Raw genomic sequence first — 22,930 nt, 5'->3', positions numbered from 1 at the left:
TCTACCATACATGTATGTGGTCTAATCTCTCCTGTAGGATGTGGATGAGGCCCATTATGGCTTCTCCTTTAAATACCTGAAAAACAAGCCTCTAAAGGAGCTGAATGGAGACCAGTTCCTCAAGATGTTGCAGGCAGAGGAAGAGGGCCTGCTCACCATTAACATCTGTATTGACCTGATTGGAGTGAAGGGGTGAGGTCTTGTTATTATAACATTGTGTAATAACATATTAATAACATTATAGTCTGCATCCCAAATGGCAACATATTCACTAAATAGTGCACTACGCTCTGGTCAAATGTAGTGCATTATGTAGGGAATATGGTGCCATTTGCGACGATACCGCTGAGTTTTGTGTAATAACATATTAATGATGTGTAATAACATTAATAACATATTAATAACACGTAATAACATGTTCCAAAATGTGCTCTGTTTACATGTATACTGTCCCGAGTCAGTCAAGTATCCATGATATCACTATGTTTGTTGAGCAGGTACGAAGGTGACCAGGCGTACTATGAAGAGATAAAGCAGTTTTACTACAGAGATGAGTTCAGCCACCAGGTTCAGGAGTGGAACAGACAGACGCCGGCCATCGAGCGCTCCCTCAAACAGTTCCTTTATCCGCAGATGGCGAAAGAGCTGAAGAACAAACTTATTGCAGAAGCAAAGGAGAACATCATCAAGGTACCCCCCCCCCCCCCCCCCCCCACACACACACACACCCAAGGAGGAGGATACATTTTCTGCAGCAACTTCCATTATTATCTCAACATTTCATTCGATTTTTCTTCTTCTTTTCATTACGTTGATGTGACGTCGTTGCTACTGTGGTATTGATTACTTATTTTCTTATTCCGGTATTGACTTTCCAAAGCAGGCGGCACAGAGCATTGATGTATGTTGAGCCTGCTACAGTGTTGTGATAGTGGTTGCCCGCCCCTCAGGCCTGCAGCAGGAAGCTGTATAACTGGCTGAAGGTGGCGCCCTATCGGCCCGACCAACAAGTGGAGGAGGAGGAGGACGAGGAGCTCATGTCTGAGGCCCAGGGCAAAGGGATCCACGTGCTGGGAATGGCCTTCTCATCCAGCAGGTAGACTACTGCACACTGTCTCTGACTTCACTTTGGTGTATGTCCCAAATGGCACCCTATTCCCTATGTAGTGCACTACTTTTGACTAGACTCTTTGGGCTCTTGGCAAAAGTAGTTCACCATATAGGGAATAAAGGGTTTAACTTCAGTAAATTGTCTTTACCACTTTTACAGTCAGCTAAATGTAATGACTTATTTATTTAATGTGTTTGTGACCATAGAATTAGGAATTAGAATACAAGAATGGACTGGATCTAATTATGGTGGGATAAAGGTCAGCCATTTTGGTTAGGGAGTTGTTCAACCATGGTTTGCCAGTGCTGTGATAAAATATGTATGTTTCTTAGCAAGCTAGCCAGCAAGTTTTAGAGGAATGATTCCATACATTTTTCAAATGAACTGCCAATATACCAACATTGCATTCAATCAATAGATGTGGTAAAGAGGTCAATGGAACACAGACCGTGGTGGATAGAAGGACAACGGATTGGCACACATTCAACAAATCTGATCAACAAAGTGGATATTTGTCAAATCCAGCCCACAATGTCCAATATGGATATACAGTACATTACCAAAAGTATGTGGACACATGCTCATCGAACATCTCATTCCAAAATCATGGGCATTAATATGGAGTTGGTCCCCCTTTGCTGCTATAACAGCCTCCACTCTTCTGGGAAGGCTTTCCACTAGATGTTGGAACATTGCTGTGGGAACTTGCTTCCATTCAGCCACAAGAACATTAGTGAGGTCGTGCACTGATTTTGGCCGATTAGGCCTGGCTCGCAGTTGACGTTCCAATTCATCCCAAAGTGGTTCTATGTGGTTGATATCAGGGCTCTGTGCAGGCCAGTCAAGTTCTTCCACACCAATCTCGACAAACAATTTCTGTATGGACCTCGCTTTGTGCACGGGGGCATTGTCATGCTGAAACAGGAAAGGGCCTTCCCCAAACTATTGCACGAAGTTGGAAGCACAGAATCGTCTACAACGTCATTGTATGCTGTAGCGTTAAGTTTTCCTTCACTGGAATTAAGGGGCCTAGCCCGAACCATGAAAAACACTCCCAGACCATTGTTCCTCCTCCATCAAACTTTAGTTGGCACTATGCATTTGGGCAGGTAGCGTTCTCCTAGCATTCGCCAAACACAGATTAGTCCGTTGGACTGCCAGATGGTGAAGCGTGATTCATCACTCCAGAGAACGCGTTTCCACTGCTCCAGAGTCTAATGGCGGCCAGCTTTACACTACTCCAGCCAACGCTTGGCATTGCTCATGGTGATCGTAGGCTTGTGTGCAGCTGCTTGGCCATGAAAACTAATTTCATGACTCTCCCGACGAACAGTTATTGGGCTGACGTTGCTTCCAGAGGCAGTTTGGAACTCGGTAGTGAGTGTTGCAACCGAGGACAGACGATTTTTACTGACTTCAGCACTCGGCAGTCCCGTTCTGTGAGCTTGTGTGGCCTACCACTTTGCGGCTGAGCTATTGTTGCTATTTCTGCCACTTCACAATAACAATAACAATAACAATAACAAAGCTCATCACTAAGCTAAAGATCCTGGGACTAAACACCTCCCTCTGCAACTGGATCCTGGACTTCCTGACGGGCCGCCCCCAGGTGGTAAGGGTAGGTAACAACATATCCGCCACGCTAATCCTCAACACGGGGGCCCCTGAGGTGTGCGTACTCAGTCCCCTCCTGTACTCCCTCTTCACTCTTGACTGCAAGGCCAGGCACGACTCCAACACCATCATTAAGTTTGCCGATGACACAACAGTGGTAGGCCTGATCACCAACAACGACGAGACAGCCTATAGAGAGGAGGTCAGAGACCTGGCCGTGTGGTGCCAGGGCAACAACCTCTCCCTCAACATGATCAAGACAAAGGAGATGATTGTAGACTACAGGAAAGGAGGACTGAGCATGCGTCCATTTTCATCGACAGGGCTGTAGTGGAGCAGGTTGAGAGCGTCAAGTTCCTTGGTGTCCACATCACCAACAAACTAACATGATCCAAGCACACCAAGACAGTCGTGAAGAGGGCACGACAAAACCTATTCCCCCTCAGGAGACTGAAAAGATTTGGCATGGTCCTCATATCCTCAAAAGGTTCTACAGCTGCACATTGAGAGCATCCTGACTGGTTGCATCACTGCCTGGTATGACAACTGCTCGGCCTACGACCGCAAGGCACTACAAAGGGTAGTGCGTACGGAACAGTACATCACTGGGGCCAAGCTTCCTGCCATCCAGGACCTCTATCTATGTCAAAGACACCAGCGGTTGTCAAAGGCAGTTTACAAATACTCCAGCCACCCTAGTCACCCTAGTCATAGACTGTTCTCTCTGCTACCGCATGGCAAGCTGTACCAGAAAGCCTAGTCTAGGTCCAAGAGGCTTCTAAACAGCTTCTACTCCCAAGCCATAAGACTCCTGAACATCTAATCAAATGGCCACCCAGACTATTTGCATTGCCCCCCCCACCCCCCCACCCTCTTTAACTCTGCTACTACTCTCTGTTTATTATCTATTCATAGTCACTTTAATAACTCTACCTACATGTACATATTACCTCAATTACCTCAACTAACCGGTACCCTCGCACATTGACTCTGTACCGGTACCCCCTGTATATAGCCTTGCTATTGCTATTTTACTGCTGCTCTTTAATTATTTGTTACTTTTATTTCTTATTTTTTAAAGTATTTTTCTTAAACTGCATTGTTGGTTCAGGGCATGTTAGTAAGCATTTCACGGTAAGGTTTGTTATATTTGGAGCATGTGACAAATAACAATTGATTTGATTTGATTTGACTTACAGTTGACCAGGGCAGCTCTAGCAGGGCTGAAGTTTTACAAACTGACTTGTTGGAAGGGTGGCATCCTATGATGGTGCCACATTGAACGTCACAGAGCTGTTCAATATAGGGAAATCTACTGCCAAAGTTTTTCTATGGAGGTTGCTGTCACGTTCCTGACCTTATTTCCTTTGTTTTGTCTTTGTTTAGTTGGTCAGGACGTGAGCTGGGTGGGCATTCTATGTTATGTGTTTCTATGTTGGGTTCATTTTCAATTAGCCTGATATGGTTCTCAATCAGGGGCAGGTGTTTTACGTTTCCTCTGATTGAGAACCATATTAAGGTAGGCTGTTCTCACTGTTTGTTTGTGGGTGATTGTTCCTGTGTCAGTGTTTGTGCCACACGGGACTGTGTTCGTTCGTTCGTTCGTTCGTTCGTTCGTGTGTACGTTCCTGTTCGTGCGTTCTTGTTTTATGTTCTCAAGTACAGGTCTGTTCACGTCGTTTTGTTATTTTGTATTTTGTCAAGTGTTCTTCGTGTTCGTCTTTCACAAATAAATATTCTATGGATACATACCACGCTGCATATTGGTCCGATCCTTGCTCATCCTCAGACGAGGAGGAGGACGAGCGTTACAGAATCACCCACCAACCAAGGACCAAGCAGCGGGGTAACAGGCAGCGGCAGCAGGAGCAGAGTCTGGATTACACTACGTGGGAGGAGATCGACAGGTGGGCGATCGACCCAAGGAGAATGTCGGAGCCCGCCTGGGATTCTCTGGAGCAGTGTGAGGAGGGATACCGGCGAATGGAGGCAGCACGACGACGCAGTAGGAAGCCTGTGAGTCAGCCCAAAAAAATTAGTGGGGGGGGGGGGGGGGGGGGGGCTACAAGGGAGTGTGGCGAAGTCAGGTAGGAGACCTGCGCCAACTCCCCGAGCTTACCGTGGAGAGCGAAAGTACGGGCAGACACCGTGTTATGCGATAAAGCGCACGGTGTCTCCTGTACGTGTGCTTAGCCCGGTGCGGGTTATTCCACCTCCCCGCACTGGCCGGGCTAGATTGAGCATTGAGCCAGGTGCCATGAAGCCGGCTCAACGCGTCTGGTCTCCAGTGCGTCTCCTCGGGCCGGCATACATGGCACCAGCCTTACGCATGGTGTCCCCGGTTCGCCAACACAGCCCAGTGCGGGTTATTCCACCTCCCCGCACTGGTCGGGCTACGGGGAGCATTCAACCAGGTAAGGTTGGGCAGGCGCGGTGCTCAAGGGAGCCAGTACGCCTGCACGGTCCGATATATCCGGCGCCACCTCCCCGCCCCAGCCCAGTACCACCAGTGCCAACACCACGCACCAGGCTTCCTGTGCGTCTCCAGAGCCCTGTTCCTCCTCCACGCACTCTCCCAGTGGTGCGTGTCTCCAGCCCGGTACCACCAGTTCCGGCACCACGCACCAAGCCTCCTGTGCGTCTCCAGAGCCCTGTGCGCCCTGTTGCTGCTCCCTGCACTAGCCTTGAGGTGCGTGTCTTTAGCCCGGTACCACCAGTTCCGGCACCACGCACCAGGCCTACTGTGCGCCTCAGCCGGCCAGAGTCTGCCGTCTGCCCAGTGCCGCCTGCACTGCCCGTCTGCCCAGTGCCGCCTGCACTGCCCATCTGCCCAGTGCTGCCTGCACTGCCCGTCTGCCCAGAGCCGCCTGCACTGCCCGTCTGCCCAGCGCCGTCCGCGCTATCCGTCTGCCCAGCGCAGTCTGAACTGCCCGTCTGTCCTGAGCCTTCAAAGCCACCCGTCTGTCCTGAGCCTTCAAAGCCGCCCGTCTGTCCTGAGCCTTCAGAGCCGTCCGTCAGTCAGGAGCCGCCAGAGCCGTCCGTCAGTCAGGAGCCGCCAGAGCCGTCCGTCAGTCAGGAGCCGCCAGAGCCGCCCGTCAGACAGGAGCCGCCAGAGCTGCCCGCCAGACAGGAGCAGCCAGAGCCGCCCGCCAGACAGGAGCAGCCAGAGCCGCCCGCCAGACAGGAGCAGCCAGAGCCGCCCGCCAGACAGGAGCAGCCAGAGCCGCCCGCCAGACAGGAGCAGCCAGAGCCGCCCGCCAGACAGGAGCAGCCAGAGCCGCCTGCCAGACAGGAGCAGCCAGAGCCGCCCGCCAGCCATGACCTGCCAGAGCCGTCAGCCAGCCATGACCTGCCAGAGCCGTCAGCCAGCCATGACCTGCCAGAGCCGTCAGCCAGCCATGACCTGCCAGAGCCGTCAGCCAGCCATGACCTGCCAGAGCCGTCAGCCAGCCATGACCTGCCAGAGCCGTCAGCCAGCCATGACCTGCCAGAGCCGTCAGCCACCCATGACCTGCCAGAGCCGTCACTCAATCTGGAGCCGTCACTCAGTCCGGAGCCGCCCCTCAGTCCGGAGACGCCCCTCAGTCCGGAGCCGCCCCTCAGTCCGGAGCCGCCCCTCAGTCCGGAGCCGCTCCTCAGTCCGGTGCTGCCCCTCAGTCCGGTGTTGCCCCTCAGTCCGGTGCTGCCCCTTAATCCAGTGGGGTTAATATGGTGGGTAGCCATTAGGAGGAGGCCACGGAAGCGGGGATTAACTATGGTGGGGTGGGGACCACGTCCAGAGCCAGAGCCAGAGCCGTGGACAGATGCCCACCCAAACCCTCCCCTATAGGTTCAGGTTTTGCGGCCAGAGTCCGCACCTTGGGGGGGGGGGGGGGGGGGGGGGGGGTACTGTCACATTCCTGACCTTATTTCCTTTGTTTTGACTTTGTTTAGTTGGTCAGGACGTGAGCTGGGTGGGCATTCTATGTTATGTGTTTCTGTGTTGGGTTCATTTTCAATTAGCCTGATATGGTTCTCAATCAGGGGCAGGTGTTTTACGTTTCCTCTGATTGAGAACCATATTAAGGTAGGCTGTTCTCACTGTTTGTTTGTGGGTGATTGTTCCTGTGTCAGTGTTTGTGCCACACGGGACTGTTTTCGTTCGTTCGTTCGTGTGTACGTTCCTGTTCGTGCGTTCTTGTTTTATGTTCTCAAGTACAGGTCTGTTCACGTCGTTTTGTTATTTTGTATTTTGTCAAGTGTTCTTCGTGTTCGTCTTTCACAAATAAATATTCTATGGATACATACCACGCTGCATATTGGTCCAATCCTTGCTCATCCTCAGACGAGGAGGAGGACGAGCGTTACAGTTGCATGGCTGTGTGCTCGATTTTATACACCTGTCATCAACGAGTGTGGCTGAAATAGCCGAATCTACTAAAGGGATGTCCACATACTTTTGTATATAGTGCATTAACATTTAGAAGTAGTTCCTTCTCAGGTTTAGGAGAGTTGAGTGACTGCTATGCTAACTCCCGTTACCCCCACGGCATCTTTCACCCTACGTGTTGCCATGGTATTTTCATTATTTTGGTAGAGTTACAATGTCCTCTTCACCACATGTATGCAGTCAATCCACAGCCATACCCTGGCTGAAATCAGTTGATGATAGGACTTTTAAATGCAGCAAGTATAATATAATATCACTCAAAGTTTTCCAAAGTCAATACTTTGTAGAGCCAATTTTTGCAGCAATTACAGCAGCAAGTATCTTGGGTTATGTCTCTATAAGCTTGGCACATCTAGCCAATGGGATTTTTGCCCATTCTTCAAGGCAAAACTGCTCCAGCTCCTTCAAGTTGGATGGGTTCCGCTGGTGTACAGCAATCTTTAAGTCATACCACAGATTCTCAATTGGATTGAGGTCTGGGCTTTGACTAGGCTATTCCAATACATTTAAATGTTTCCCCTTAAACCACTTGAGTGTTGCTTTAGAAGTATGCTTAGAGTCATTGTCCTGCTGGAAGGCGAACATCCGTCCCAGTATCAAATCTCTGGAAGACTGAAACAGGTTTCCCTCAAGAATTTCCCTGTATTTTGCGCCATCCATCATTCCTTTAATTCGGACCAGTTTCCCAGTCCCTGCCGAGGAAAAACATCCCCACAGCATGATGCTGCTACCACCATGCTTCACTGTGGTGATGGTGTTCTCGGGGTGATGAGAGGTGCGTTTTCCTTGATGGCCAAAAAGCTCAAATTTAGTCTCATCTGACCAGAGTACCTTCTTCCATATGTGTGGGGAGTCTCCCACATGCCTATTGGCTAACGCCAAACGTGTTTGCTTACTTTTTTCTTTAACCTTTCACGAGTATCAACCCCGTATCCGGGATCACCCCCCACCCCCCCCACACTGATTAGCATCGCTAGCATAGCTTCACAAGTAAATAGTAGCATCTAAATATCATTAAATCACAAGTCCAAGACACCAGATGAAAGATACAGATCTTGTGAATAAACCCATCATTTCTGTTTTTTAAAATGTTTTACAGGGAAGACACAATATGTAAATCTATTAGCTAACCACGTTAGCAAAATACACCATCTTTCTTTGTCCACCATTTTCTCTCTCCACCACTAGCTATCACCAATTCGGCTAAACTAAGATATTGATAGCAACAAACCAAGAAAAAAACTCATCAGATGACAGTCTGATAACATATTTATGGTATAGGATAGGTGTTGTTAGAAAAAAGTGCATATTTCAGGTAGAAATCACAGTTTACAATTGCACCGACCATCACAAATCGACTAGAATTACTAGATAGAGCAACGTGTATGACCAATTTACTCATCATAAAACATTTCATAAAAATAGACAAAGCATAGCAATGGAAAGACACAGTTCTTGTGATTTCAGACCATATTTCAGATTTTCTAAGCGTTTTTCAGCGAAAACACAATAAATCGATAAGTTAGCATACCACATGTGCAAACGTTAGTAGAGCATGAATTCAAGGCAAAGGGAGCTATAACGTTATCATCGCCAAAATATATTAATTTTTTCACTAACCTTCTCAGAATTCTTCCGATGACACTCCTGTAACATCATTTTACAACATACATATACAGTTTGTTCGAAAAGGTGCATATTTAGCCATACAAAACCGTGGTTATACAATGGAAATAGTCACAACTCAAGCATCAAAATGAGGGACGTCAGCTTTCAGAGTGATCTAGTTTAATCCAAAGCTAATCATATACTTGACTAAAAAATACAGAGTTGACAGGAATCGAAAGACAAATTAGTTCTTAATGCAACCGCTGACTTACATTTTTAAAATTATCCTTACTTTTCAATACAGGGTTCGCCAAGTGAAGCTATACCAAACAAAATGGCGAAATATGCGTTTAAAATATTTCGACAGAACAACGATTTATCATATTAAATATTGCTTACTTTGAGCTGTTCTTCCATCAGATTCTTGGGCAATGTATTCTTTCTTGGGTTTAATCTTCTTTTGGTCGAAAGATGTCCTTTGTCCGTCTAAATGCCCGCTAACGTTCGACCGGGACCCCGAAATGTGCCCGGTGCTTCACATAGAAATGCATCAAAATCGCACTAAACGGATATAAATTGCTATAAAACGGTTTAAATTAACTACCTTATGATGTTTCTAAGTCCTATATCGAATTAAATTACAGACGGATACATTTCAAGTTGATAACCGAGCCTGTGAAAATGGCATCCGGAGGTCCCTTCCTGCGTAAGGGCGAGCGTCGAAAAGGGGGGCTACTCTCACTCCTTGGTCTTTTATAACCTCTGAGAGCTACGGAGAAGGCCCATTCCACTTCTCATTGGTTACTGACATCCAGGGGAAGGCGGGTGCAGTTCGTGTCGTTCCATAGGATAGACAGAGACCTTAAAAACTGATCTGAAACCAGAGCTTCGCTCTCAGACCTTTCACTGTCTGTCATGGATTTCGCTGTAGAAAGAGTTCTGGGTCACCCACAGACATCATTCCAACTTTGTATGAAACTAGAAAGTGTTTTCTATCCAATAGAATTAATAATATGCATATTGTACGAGCAAGAATTGAGTACTAGGCAGTTTAATTTGGAGACGACAAAATGCTAATTCGGAACAGCACCCCCTGTAGTCGCAAGAAGTTTTAAGCAATGGCTTTTTTTCTGGCCACTCTTCCCTTAAGCCCAGCTCTGTGAAGTGTACGGCTTAAAGTGGTCCTGTGGACAGATGCTCCCATCTCCGCTGTGGAGCTTTGAAGCTCCTTCAGGGTTAACTTTGGTCTCTTTTTTGCCTCTCTGATTAATGCCCTCCTTGCCTGGTCTGAGTTTTGGTGGGCAGCCCTCTCTTGGCAGGTTTGTTGTGGTGTCATATTCTTTACATGTTTTAATAATGGATTTAATGGTGCTCCGTGGGATGTTCAAAGCTTTGGATATTTTTTTATAACCCAACCCTGATCTGTACTTCTCCACAACTTTGTCCCTCCTTGGTCTTCATGGTGCTGCTTACTTGGTGGTGCCCCTTGCTTAGTGGTGTTGCAGACTCTGGGGCCTTTCAGAACAGGTGTATATATATACTGAGATCATGTGACAGATCATGTGACACTTAGATTGCACACAATTGACTGAAGGTAATTGGTTGCACCAGATCTTATTTAGGTGCTTCATAGCAAAGGGGGTGAATACATATGCACGCACGCACCACTTTTACATTTTAAATTTGTAAAAAAAAAAATTAAACAAGTTATTTTTTTCATTTCACTTCACCAATTTGGACTATTTTGTGTATGTCCATTGCATGAAATCCAAATAGAAATCCATTTCAATTACAGGTTGTAATGCAACAAAATAGAAAAAACGCGAAGGGGGATGAATACTTTTGCAAGACACTGTACATATATTTTAGAGGCTATTTACACAGAAAATTGGTATAAAACTGTATTAATAATTATGACAATATTTTAGGTTGACAATAATTCTATTACACATTTTTTTATATATCACATGCCTTTCCTTAATTTTAATGCATAAGTATAATCAGGATTATGCCTCTACTGCCATTCATTTCAATTAGACTGGTATGGATTTCTCCCTGGCCAATATGGCTGTAATTTGCACCCCATTCTGGAACTTTGAGGGTTTAAGACATGGCCCCTCTAGTAATTTAATACGATTTCTGTGTTTATGACTTAGTTATTATTCACTGCAAACCTCTTTGTCCGCAGAGACACCCGTGTTCTGTGCCCTGGTGAACGGTGACGGAGAGGTGGGGGATTTCCTCAGGCTTCCTTACTTCCTGAAGAGGAGGAACGCATGGAGGGAGGATGAAAGGGAGAAAAAGGTATTTATGAAACCAAATCAAGTGTGCGTCCTAAATGGCACCCTATTTATATTGACATTTTTCCTAAATGGCATGCTATTTATATTGACATTTTAGTCATTTAGCAGATGCTCTTATCCAGAGCAACTTCCAGTAGTGAGTGCATACTGGTAAAATGTTGTGCGCTATGTAGGGAATAGTGTCCATTTGGGACACAGGGCAAGAGTTTTGACAAAGCTCAGATAACCATACCATCCAATGTTGACTAATATTTGTCCGTGTTCTAATATTTGTCCTACCATACCTTTAGATCCACGATATTGAAACCCTGAAGAAGTTTCTGAACAGCAAGAAGCCTCACATCATCGCTATAGCTGGGGAGAACAGGTTTGCAACCCTCTCCTGCTTGCTTTCACCTGTGGCCTTCTTAGACTGCTGTTTGAAGAAGGTTACTAACATGACTGAGGATGTATTCCAAACTGCATCCTATTCCCTATATAGTGTACTACTTGGGTGCCATTTAGGACTTATCCTGAATGTTTGTAACGTTCCTTCCTCCACTCCTTGTGCAGGGATGCCCCGATGGTGATTGAGGACATTAAACGCACTGCCAGTGAGCTGGAGCAGGAGTACTCCTTCCCCACCATTGGCGTGGAGCTGGTTGACAATGAACTGGCCATGCTCTACATGAACAGCAAGAAGTCAGAGGTCAAGTCCTGCCCTCTTTTCCCTAAACATGTTTTTTTTATTCTCACAAGACAAACATTTCCTCATCTCAATTTGTTCTACATTGGATGTATTCTACATACTGTACCTCCCAAAACTCTCTGAGTGGTCCAAAATGCGGTTTTAAATCTGTAATGTGTATTGCCAATGACTGTAATATTGTGGAGTGAGTGACACTTCAATTGATTTTCTCTTAACTCTACATATTTTTCTATTTCTCCAATCCACAGCCAGATTTCCGGGACTACCCCCCTCTCCTGAGACAGGCTGTGTCTGTGGCCAGGAAGATCCAGGACCCCCTAATGGAGTATGCTCAGGTGTGCAGCAGTGACGATGACATCCTCTGCCTCAAGTTGCACCCTTTGCAGGTACTAATGACATCATCCAGAATGAGTTCCTAATAGGGCTCTGATCAAAAGTAGCGCACTATATAGTGACTAGGGTGCCATTCAGGACGCTACCCCTGTCTACATTTGGCCAGGCATGGTTGGGAGATCATCATCACCTAGCGGCGGCTCTGATGAAAACACACAGGTGGTTTACAGAGATCCTTTAGAAACCCCTTTCTTGAACTGCATTGTTGGTTGAGGGCTTGTAAGTAAGCATTTCACGGTAAGGTCTACACCTGTTGTATTCGGCGCATGTGACAAATACAATTTGATTTGATTTGTAACAAACCATTTTTTATAAAATCATGAAAGTGGCCATTTTAGGCCCTATTTAGACCTACTGTATCCGTGAACCATACATGATACAGACAACATCTTGGTGTCATTATACTCCTAACATTGTGCTCTAAAATATGGAGTATTGCTACATTCTGAAATACAATTTTACATGTGAATTTATTAAACATAACTATTCATATTTATGTCTCAAAAGTACCCTTTTTGATTTTGTTCATTTTTAGACAGATTGTTTTAAACAATATACTCTACAAGTGCATCACATTTCCAGAGTGCGTTAAAGTTATGATACATTTTATGAGCACCGCCAACACAGTGAATGGGAAAATGGATTCGAAGAGAACTTCCTCTGCTGGTGACTTGCTGAATGTGCAATCCTACAGGAGGGCTGTGATTGGTTAATGACCTAGAATGTCAATGTATAAAATGGATAATTTCTTCAAAAGTAGCAGAGAGACCACTTTTAAAATGTTATGTGTTTGACGAGTATATTGTTCCAAACACCAAGATGTTGTCTGTAACATGTATGGTTCACTGACCATAGGGTCTTACAGGAGGCAGGTATAGCTCTTAAAATGCACTAAAATGGTTCTAAAAAAATATTTGTGATGCAAATGTAAAAAGTGTGTTAAACATCTTTCCACCCAATTAAGTTTTTATGTGAGAATTCCCCCAAAAATCTGTGATAACATACATATTTTCGGGCAATGCTGGCGTGGAATCTCCCAAATGCAGAAGTGTAGTTGACGGTACCTGATAATCATAGTCTGGTTTGAATCAAAGTCTGTGAATCAATGTGCCTGTAAAGAGTGAGTCTGACTGTTCTCTGTCTGCCTCCCACACAGGAGCATGTAGTGAAGGAGGACCTGCTGAATGCTCTGTACTGTGAGTTTATCAACCGGGTAAATGAAGTGGGTGTGGATGTGAACCGGGCCATGGCCCACCCCTACACCCAGAGCCTGTTGCAGTACGTCTGTGGCCTGGGGCCCAGGAAGGGATCCCACCTGCTCAGGGTAAGACATAGATCACTTGAGGCATCTAGATTGCCAACATGTTAATACAATGTAATTACAGTGTAACTACACATATATAAGAGAAACAATATACCAAGTGTTACCAGATAGAATTGATCAATATACAGTAGCAGTATGTACCTATATATTTTTATTATTACAGTATCTTAGAATAATTCAGTACTCTACTGCAAACTTTTTCACTCAGGCCCCCTTCCAGCATTGTGGAACATCCCGTGCCCCCCCTCTGGACACACGCGCGAACCACGTCTATTTCTATGGGTGCAAGCACTGTTCATGACACAAACGGTTCACACCCCTCTTGTTGGCGGAGAGAACATTTTGCAGGTTTAAAGGTCATTTTCATGCAAATCTATACATTTTGCCATGCCTAATGTGTATTCATGTGATATCTGAGTGACTCAAACATTACAACAAAGTCTATGAGCTAAAAAATGTTGCTAAAAACAATAGCTGACATGTGCTAGTTGATCAACTGGACATTTCTGACAAGTTATAAATAGCTCTCTAAGGTATGCAATGACAGACATGACAAGAGAAAAACTGATGATGCACTTCCCAATTTCTAAATTGCACCTTGTGCTTCTACTATTACAACCCTATAGTTTGGGAACCACTGCTCTACTGTACTGACTTCTGAACAGATACATTTGCATGTACATTTATCCCTCTGTTTCCAGATCCTGAGGTAAAATAACACTCGTCGGGAGAACCGCACTCAGCACACTCGTCTGGAGAATCGCACTCAGCTGGTCGCCATGTGTCACATGGGCCCCAAGGTCTTCATCAACTGTGCTGGTTTCATCAAGATTGACACAGCTTCTCTGGGAGATAGGTCAGTCTCAGAACATTGGGCATGGTCATTCATACAATAGTGCAGAAAATACCTGAGACTAAAAAACATACACTGCTCAAAAAAATAAAGGGAACACTTAAACAACACAATGTAACTCCAAGTCAATCAAACTTCTATGAAATCAAACTGTCCACTTAGGAAGCAACACTGATTGACAATACATTTCACATGCTGTTGTGCAAATGGAATAGACAAAAGGTGGAAATTATAGGCAATTAGCAAGACACCCCCAAAAAAGGAGTGATTCTGCAGGTGGTGACCACAGACCACTTCTCAGTTCCTATGCTACCTGGCTGATGGTTTGGTCACTTTTGAATGCTGGCGGTGCTCTCACTCTAGTGGTAGCATGAGACGGAGTCTACAGCCCACACAAGTGGCTCAGGTAGTGCAGTTCATCCAGGATGGCACATCAATGCGAGCTGTGGCAAAAAGGTTTGCTGTGTCTGTCAGCGTAGTGTCCAGAGCATGGAGGCGCTACCAGGAGACAGGCCAGTACATCAGGAGACGTGGAGGAGGCCTGCTGGAGGTCATTTTGCAGGGCTCTGGCAGTGCACCTCCTTGCACAAAGGCGGAGGTAGCGGTCCTGCTGCTGGGTTGTTGCCCTCCTACGGCCTCCTCCACGTCTCCTGATGTACTGGCCTGTCTCCTGGTAGCGCCTCCATGCTCTGGACACTACGCTGACAGACACAGCAAACCTTTTTGCCACAGCTCGCATTGATGTGCCATCCTGGATGAACTGCACTACCTGAGCCACTTGTGTGGGTTGTAGACTCCGTCTCATGCTACCACTAGAGTGAAAGCACCGCCAGCATTCAAAAGTGACCAAAACATCAGCCAGGAAGCATAGGAACTGAGAAGTTGTCTGTGGTCACCACCTGCAGAATCACTCCTTTTTTGGGGGTGTCTTGCTAATTGCCTATAATTTCCACCTTTTGTCTATTCCATTTGCACAACAGCATGTGAAATTTATTGTCAATCAGTGTTGCTTCCTAAGTGGTCAGTTTGATTTCACAGAAGTGTGATTGACTTGGAGTTACATTGTGTTGTTTAAGTGTTCCCTTTATTTTTTTGAGCAGTGTATTTCTATTCGAAATTCAACTCATAATAGAAACAGTGAATAACTTGACAAAAGTACTTTTGTTGACATCATCACACAGCCAATTCACTAAATAACTGAATCATTGACATCAAGTGTCTCTCCCTACCTGCAGTACTGACTCCTATATTGAGGTTCTGGACGGGTCGCGGGTGCACCCAGAGACCTATGAGTGGACCAGGAAGATGGCCGTTGACGCTCTGGAGTACGATGAGTCAGCGGAGGACGCCAATCCGGCCGGAGCACTGGAGGAGATCCTGGAAAACCCGGAGCGGCTCAAAGACCTGGACTTGGATGCCTTCGTTGAGGAGCTGGAAAGACAGGTCAGTGTGGGAGATGTAGGCTGTGTCTCAGAAGTAGTGCACTATATAGGGAATAGGATGCCATTTGGAACACCCGTTGTCCTACTCTGGGTGGTTATGAAGAGCTTGCATACTCTTGCATACTCCTCCTGATCTGAGGACATTGTAGTGCTCACTGTTTGAAACTCTCTGTGTCCACAGGGTTATGGTAACAAGGGCATCACCCTGTATGACATCTGTGCTGAGCTGAGCTGCAGGTACAAAGACCTGAGGTCCACCTACAGAGGACCTAACACAGAGGAGATCTTTAACCTGCTCACCAAGGAGACACCAGAGACCTTCTACATCGGTCCGTACTGTTCCTTCTCAACCAGGGTATTATTGATATCTCTTTCAAAGTGATGTGTTAATACGCACACTGCCAGGGTTTTTTTTGGTGCAGGGAGTCACAGACCCAAAGTTGACATAGTAGAAAACATGTATAAATCCTTTACTGGAATCTCAACACTGTCTGTCCTGTCCTGCCTCTTTAGGTAAGTTTATTACCAGTGTGGTGACAGGCATTGCTCACCGGCGCCCCCAGGGGGAGAGTTATGACTAGGCCATAAGGAATGATGAGACAGGTCTGTGGCAGTGTCCTTTCTGTCAGCAGGACAACTTCCCTGAGCTCAGCGAGGTGAGAATCATATATGCTCCATATTCTGCTGCAATCTATACTGACAGTCAATCTGAAGAGTGGTGTGTTATGGGTTTTAAATTCCTAGATTATTATTTGTTGCTATATTTATATTGGCCACAGCTGTCTTTTTGATCAACAAAGTCTGACATAGCCTCTGGTCTCTCTGGCAGGTGTGGAATCATTTTGACAGTGGCTTCCTGCCCTGGCCAAGCTATTGGGGTCCGCTGTCGCATGGACAACGGAGTCACCGGCTTTATCCCCACCAAGTTCCTCAGTGACAAAGTGGTCAAGCACCCTGAAGAAAGGGTTAAGGTTTCACGGTAGTTTCCCCCAAAATATCTCTCAATTTCAGTATAACTAATAGTCATATAACACTTTAACTTGAACCTGCTGTAGGTGGGCATGACAGTGCACTGCAGGATCATGAAGATTGACATTGAGAAGCTCAGTGTGGATCTGACCTGTCGGACGTCAGACCTGTCGGATAAGAACAACGACTGGAAGCTTCCCAAGGACACCTACTACGACTTTGACACTGAGACAGAGGATGTGAAGCAGGAGGAGGAGGCCAAGAAGAAACAGCAGAGAACAAGTGTGTACCTGTCTGAAATCGCTAGATGGAGAACATAGCTGGAGTTGATAAATGGATCAAATGACATTTTGGATTCATCTTTTATTATTGGTTGATTGTGGTAACAGATTAAGCCTTGTCCTGGAATAAGAAGCATGTTCATTGGAGATTCGCCATTTAAAGTGTTTTTTAGTCCAAGGCTATGCTACGTGTGTCTGGGAAACCAGCCCTAATAATATAATACCAAACCCTAAATACAGATTTCCACTCCCTATAGCCTACATTAAGAGGGTGATAGCCCACCCATCGTTCCATAACATCAACTTCAAGCAGGCAGAGAAGATGATGGAGTCCATGGACCAGGGAGATGTGATCATCAGGCCCAGCAGTAAGGGAGAGAACCACCTGACTGTTACTTGGAAGATTGCTGATAGCATCTACCAGCACATTGACGTACGAGAGGAGGGCAAAGAGAACGCCTTCAGCCTGGGACATACCCTGTGGATCAACACTGAGGTCAGCTCCATTCACAGGCTTCTTCATTATGAAGCAGTATATGCCTGTATAAATAGAAATATGTGCATCCAAAATGGCACCCTTTCCCTGTATAATCCACAGAAGTAGTGCACGATGTAGGGAATAGGGCGCCATTTGGCACGATACCAATGTGTTTCACTTTTTTAGTAGGTTGTGTGACCTTTTTCTCAGGAATTTGAAGATCTGGATGAAATCACAGCCAGATACGTTCAACCAATTGCTGCGTTTGCTCGCGATCTGCTTGGTCACAAGTATTTTCAAGAATGCAATGGTGGAGACCGAAAGGTAGGAACAAGGATATACTTTCTTTCAATTCACAGTATCATTGTGTATGGATATGTTTTTATGTGTGCATCAGTCTATCTGCCAGTTTGTGTGTGTTTGAGAGAGAGGGGGAATAAGAGATACAGAGACAGATGGGATAGAAACCTTTTCAATTTTCTTCAATTGATCATCAGCTGCCGTCCCTGTTTTTTGAATTGCAGAAAATGGAGGAGGTCTTGGTGAAAAGCAAGGAGAAGCCTACATTCATCCCCTACTATGTGTCTGCCTGTAGAGAGCTGCCAGGGAAGTTTCTGCTCGGTTACCAGCCCGGCGCAAAGCCAAGGTTACCACAGGACTGCCAACCACACCTCCCGCTGCCTTTGTCATTTAAATCAACACCCATTCATAGGATGCATGAATTTGCATAGAAATACAAATGCAGGAGATGCGCTTGGCTTCATTTTTTTCCATGTGCAATTGACACCCTAAATAGAAAAGCTATGGTGTTTGAAATGGAACTGCCCCACCCAAACCCAAGACAGTGTGTCAAGACAGTTGGGGAAGCATGAAGTGCCTGTTTGCCTCTGCCGCTGTTGCCTGCCAAAAGCAAGAGTAATTATTGGTGCTTGCTTAGAGACATGACAGAACATGAACATAAACATTAACTCTTACTTACCTCTCTCACTCGCTCAGGAGGGTTTGTCACATTATCCACAGTAATCATCACTGTTCAGTGAACCTTCATAAATACAGTAATGTGGTGTTGTAATGTCACATAATGTACAGTTCATTAGGAAAGTATTCAGGCCCCTTGACTTTTTCCACATTTTGTTACGTTACAGCCCTATTCTAAAATGGATAAAATATATTTTTTCCTTCATCAATCTACACACAATACCCCATAATGACAAAGCGAAAACAGAAATACCTTATTTACATAACTATTCAGACCCTTTGCTATGAGACTCAAAATTGAGCTCAGGTGCATCCTGTTTCCATTGATCATCCTTGAGATGTTTCTTCAACTTGATTGGAGTATATAAGGTCCCACAGTTGACAGTGCATGTCAGAGCAAAAACCAAGCCATGAGGTCGAAGGAATTGTACATAGAGCTCCAAGACAGGATTGTGTCGAGGCACAGATCTGGGGAAGGGTACCAAAAAATGTCTGCAGCACTGAAGGTCCCCAGGAAAACAGTGGCCTCCATCATTCTTAAATGGAAGAAGTTTGGAAACACCAAGAGTGTAGAGCTGGCCGCCCAGTCAAACTGAGCAATAGGGGGAGAAGGGACTTGGTCAGGGAGGTGACCAAGAACCCGATGGTCACTCTGACAGAGCTCCAGAGTTCCTCTGTGGAGATGGGAGAACCTTCCAGATGGACAACCATCTCTACAGCACTCCACCAATCAGGCCTTTATGGTATAGTGGCCAGACGTAGCCACTCCTCAGTAAAAGGCACATGACAGCCCGCTTGAAGTTTGCCAAAAGGCACCTAAAGGGCTCTCAGACCATGAAAAAGAAGATTCTCTGGCCTGATGAAAACAAGATTGAACTTGTAACGTCTGGAGGAAACCTGGCACCATCCCTACGGTAAAGCATGGTGGTGGCAGCATCATGCTGTGGGGATGTTTTTCAGCGGCAGGGACTGGGAGAATAGTCAGGAGTGATGGAAAGATAAACGGAGCAAAGTACAGAGATCCTTGATTAAAAGGACCTTAGACTGGGGTGAAGGTTCACCTTCTAACAGGACAATGACCCTAAGCACACATCCAAGAAAACGCAGGAGTGGCTTCGGGTCTCTAAATGTCCCTGAGTGGCCCAGCCAGAGCCCGGACTTGAACCCAATTGAACATCTCTGGAGAGACCTGAAAATAGCTGTTCAGCAATGCACCCCATCCAACCTGACAGAGCTGGAGAGGATCTGCATGAAGAATGGGAGAAACTCCCCAAATACAGGTGTGCCAAGCTTGTAGCGTCATACCCAAGAAGTCTCAAGGCTGTAATCACTGCCAAAGATGCTTCAACAAAGTATGGAGTAAAGGAGGGGGATTTCTAAATTTGCGAGAATTTGTTATTATGGGGTATTATGTGAAGATTGATGAGGAGGAGGGAAAAAACTATTTAATCCATTTTAGAATAAGGCTGTAACGGAAAGAAATGTGGAAAAGGTCAAGGGTTCTTAATACTTTCTGAATACACTGTAGTGTTATTGTTAGAATGTCAATCAGAATGTCATGACTTTTCTCTGGCATGCAGGGTTGAGTTTGTGACTGTCACGCCTGAGGGGTTCAGATACAGAGGACACATTTTTCCCACAGTCAATGGACTTTTCCAATGGTTCAAAGACCATTTCCAGGATCCAGTGGCAGATCAGAGCATATACAGAATGCTGCCTTAGAAATGCCTCACAGTTAAACATACAGTCCAGGGTAATCATGCTCTAATGACAGATTCACTTCTGTTATCTGATTTTTGGTATTTCTCCTACAGGTATTACTCCCAGCAGCAGCAGTAGAACACGAACCCCAGCCTCTATCAATGCCACGCCAGCCAATATTAACATTGCAGGTCAGTTTAGAGCCGGGATGATACTAGTATCTCCATATTTTTTCCATGGCAAAAATGAAAACACAAAGCAGATCTTACTCTTTGGTCCTTTAAAAACCGGCTGTATGTAAAATACTGTGTGATATAGCTTGGTAAATAAATACATGTGACTCTGGATGACAACATGATGTTTGTTTCCAACATCAGGGCTGTTTTCCTAAAGAACTTATATCCGCTTTGTGTTTTGTTTCTTGCCACGATACTAACGAGTATCGTGATAGTGGTATCGTCCAGGCCTTAGGTCAGTTACTGTGTATACTTACTCCCCAGGATCTCTATGGCTATAATATACTGTATGTTACCTCAATTGGTTTTTATCATTTCATGCATCCTAAGGTTGGAATCATCAACATTTTAAGGACTTTTAAGAAGCAGTTTCTCTGTTTAATCTTCTAATGTATAAAGTTGTATGTGTTGTGTATTCCCTATGTCTCTGTCACTCAGATCTGACTCGTGCAGTGAACACCCTCCCTCAGAACATGACCTCTCAGATGTTCAGTGCCATTGCCGCTGTAACGGGCCAGGGCCAGAACCCCAACACCACACCTGCCCGGGTGGGCATCCAGCCAGTACGGCTACACTGGGGACAGCAGCGGTGGCGGGGGCAGCAGCAGCACCTATCACGTACGTTTGGAATACACAGACGCTTACTGTATATCTGAATGTCATCACGAAAACTTTTTGAGTTTCATCTCTATCAGTTTTTCATGTTTCTGTTCAACATGAGCCCTTCTTTTTTCTGTCCCAGGTGTTTGCCACACCAGCTCAGCAGCCCATTGCTACTCCCCTTCTGACGCCCAACTATTCATACACCACCCCCACCCCCAGCCAGCAGCAGACTATCACCACCCCCACCCCCAGCCAGCAGCAGACTATCACCACCCCCACCCCCAGCCAGCAGCAGACTATCACCACCCCCACCCCCAGCCAGCAGCAGACTATCACCACCCCCACCCCCAGCCAGCAGCAGACTATCACCACCCCCACCCCCAGCCAGCAGCAGACTATCACCACCCCCACCCCCAGCCAGCAGCAGACTATCACCATGCCGCAGTACACCAGCAGCACTCCCCAGTCCTCAAACGGGTTACAAGGACGTGGACACCGTCCTTCCTCCTCCACACCAACATCATCCTCCTCTTCCCGCCACCACAGGACACCAACACCAAAGTAAGTCACTTCTCAAAATGAACTCTTAGACAGAATTATCCAAATAGAGAAACTATTTCAATTTGGGTAATTCAAATGGAGAGACTATGGTCCATGTATGTAGCTGGGCACTTAGAGAGGATTTCTTACAGAAGTTTCCAACCGCAGATAACTTAGCTCTAATTATTCAGGAAGCATACAACTGCTAGATTGCGAGTGAGTAAGTAAATAGTGAGTTATCTTCTCTCCATGCTCCCAACCCTCAGGGCAACTTTCCACACAGCAGTGGACTGGGGCAAGATGGCCGAGCAGTGGCTCCAGGAGAAAGAGGCAGAGCGCAAGAAGACGAGGCCCAGAATGACCCCACGACCTTCTCCCAGCCCCATGATTGAGAGCACGCCTATGTCCCTCGCTGGAGACGCCACACCGCTGCTGGATGAGATGGATCGCTAGGTCCAGAGGAGACTTTCTTTCTCCTGATCCCACTGTTACTCACCCCTACTGTACTGTATATGAACTGGACTCATTATATAATACTGCATACACTTCACTGCTTCAGTGGGTCACATTGAAGGATAAGAAGATGGTGACCAACATGGATGACTGAATTGCAGATGGAAAATGTATTTGATAACAGTGGTTTGTTTCAAATTCACCTAAAGAAGATGGTTGTAAATGTTGACTATCACTTCTTTGGTAGCACTGTTCCTCTTGCAATTTTTGTGGAATGTACTGGAAACAATGACAACTGCATGCCTTCTTTAAACCAGGTTTTAAGCGTATTAACTTCAAATGCATGTGATGCAACAAAAACCAATGAAAACTATGTATTTCTGAATCACACCCGAGGTTACTGTAACATGCTATATGAATATTAACCATCTCTCAGTAGGGGCTCGAAAAGGCAATTTCTAGTACCATGTATATTATATCTACTGTATACTATTTTATCTTTGACACATGGGTCTTAGGCCATTTTAATAGCTATCTTGTTAGTTCCTGGATTCATATCAAGTTGCTGCTTAGTGTATTGCATGAGAGCTGACTGGTTATAGGTTTTAGCCTACAGTAGCTATACAAGCTTCATGTCTAGTCTGTGTAACACAATGAAGAACATTGATAGTATTACTTGGAAGTGTTGAACAAAATAGGTATAGGACCTCAAGAACTTTTACTAATTGTATTATTTTTTTTACTTTGAATGTTTTTAGTATTTTTAAATGCATTGCCGACTGTGGTCTGTGCTACATCAGCATATTCACATTACAGCTACTGTCCTGTAATATACAGTACACTTAAATGTTATCCTCTATCAATGTATTTAATCCATATGAATGTATTTTAAACCTATCAAATTCACTTCCTGTAGTTGAATTAAA

The 22,930-nt window shown here is 45.5% G+C and overlaps 1 pseudogene; it reads left to right on the top strand.

Moving 5' to 3' along the window:
• LOC120028402 overlaps window positions 1–22,004 on the top strand; it is a 28,788-nt pseudogene extending 6,784 nt beyond the window's left edge.
• Window positions 22,005–22,930: the final 926 nt, after the last annotated feature.

The sequence above is a fragment of the Salvelinus namaycush genome, chromosome 34 (genome assembly GCF_016432855.1).
Source record: "Salvelinus namaycush isolate Seneca chromosome 34, SaNama_1.0, whole genome shotgun sequence".
NCBI classification, from domain to species: domain Eukaryota; kingdom Metazoa; phylum Chordata; class Actinopteri; order Salmoniformes; family Salmonidae; genus Salvelinus; species Salvelinus namaycush.
The sequence above is the reverse complement of the archived record's forward strand: the minus strand, read 5'-3'. Positions and strand labels throughout refer to the sequence as shown.